Source organism: Amphimedon queenslandica, unplaced genomic scaffold, assembly GCF_000090795.2.
Source record: "Amphimedon queenslandica unplaced genomic scaffold, v1.1 AMPQUscaffold_3950_Cont24062, whole genome shotgun sequence".
In the NCBI taxonomy this organism is placed as follows: domain Eukaryota; kingdom Metazoa; phylum Porifera; class Demospongiae; order Haplosclerida; family Niphatidae; genus Amphimedon; species Amphimedon queenslandica.
In genome coordinates this window covers 1-1,465 of record NW_003555729.1, presented here as the reverse complement: position 1 = coordinate 1,465, position 1,465 = coordinate 1, and the positions used below count along the sequence as shown (strand labels likewise).

Sequence of the window (1,465 nt, the reverse complement as noted above, 5' to 3'; positions counted from 1 at the left end):
ACTCCTCAGAAATTATCTCTCGCTGGGCTGACCGTATGGATAAAGTTGAAGTTACTTTTAGTGAAAATTCTTATACACCATGAGATCAAACTTATGAACCTACATCAGTGTCTTATTGTCAAGAATGGGACAAGCTTAGTGTTGCTTCATCTAACGGGAAGGAGCTAATCCTAGCACGATTCAAGTTGCTGAAGACGTTGATTTGACTCTAACGACTAACACAGAGACACTGGAACAAGATGACAAGTCACTAAAGAAGCTAGGGCCTCAACACAAGATGGCCTCATATTGTTATAGTAAAGGAACCACTGGAGCAGTAAGTGTCCTTACAAGGATACTCTTGGTGTTACGACTGAGGGGTCCCTAACGAGCTTGGAGTACTGTCGCTTTAGTATTGCAAATTTATAGTATTAGTGTTTTTTAATTATCAGCTGTTTACGGTACTTTTCCATCAATGGAATTTTGAGTAGCATTGTTATTTTAATGTATGCCGTATTGCTAAAATAAAAGCACAGAAATAATAATAATAACAAAGTACTTTTCTTTCTCTTTCATTCTTAGTTTTTTATATTAACAACAGCTACATTTCTTATCTTTCTTACGAGGGATTTGTAACGAGCTTGGAGTCTTGAGAGAAGTAAGTAAAGGATTGATTTTCTGATGGTCGTGTACTGTCTCTTTTAATATTATAAAATTTTTGTATTTTAAAATAACTAGCTATACAGTATTTCTCTATCAATGGAATTTTGAGTAGAAGAGCTACATTTAAAAACTTGGCAGACTACGATTGACTGACTTCGAGACAGTAATTAAAATTAAAAAAATAATTATTTAATAACGTATAGTACCACTCTCTCTCTCTCTCTCCATCTTCTAGGTGATGTTTTAGAAATTGTTTAAGAGAAGATGCTCATTGAAGTTGTTTCCATTAGTTATGAGGAGCCACGCCCACTTGTAAAAAAATGAGAGAGATGATGTTAGCAGGTGTTGTGTTGAAGCTAAAGTTAGTAACATACTGTGTGATGTAATTATGATGTCATGAACTTTTAGATAAAAATTAAGTCTTCTGTTGATAGTGTCAGTCCCTATATTGATTCGCTCTTTTAGTCAAATTTTACATTTCAATCAGGTACAAAATACCGTATAGCAGGATTTATTGACGAAGGTTTTATTTTGGCGAGTTGATGGTTTAAAATAAAACGTCAAATTTTATACCCATCAAAAATTTTGTACTTTGTGCCACGTGTACACAAAGGGCACTATTTGTCAAATTAAAACTCACCAACCGGGAAAATTTATGGTTTTCATCAAATTTTTTACTCGTCAATAAATCCCGCTACATGGTAGTTTTTAAAAATAATTTAAAATTTATTTTCTAAGCATTTAGGAGGTTGATTTGATCTTTGTGTGTTCCGTTGTTAGACCTTTCAACCTTTACCTGAAGCAGATGTGTATCATCTGTCAG

At 33.8% G+C, this 1,465-nt stretch overlaps 1 long non-coding RNA gene across 1 annotated transcript; it reads left to right on the top strand.

Moving 5' to 3' along the window:
* Positions 1-6: 6 nt before the first annotated feature.
* On the top strand, positions 7-1,465 carry LOC109592781 (uncharacterized). Its single transcript, XR_002190546.1, has 6 exons — positions 7-316; positions 562-637; positions 718-805; positions 878-1,003; positions 1,051-1,129; positions 1,423-1,465. It is a non-coding gene; the product is annotated as an uncharacterized LOC109592781 (long non-coding RNA).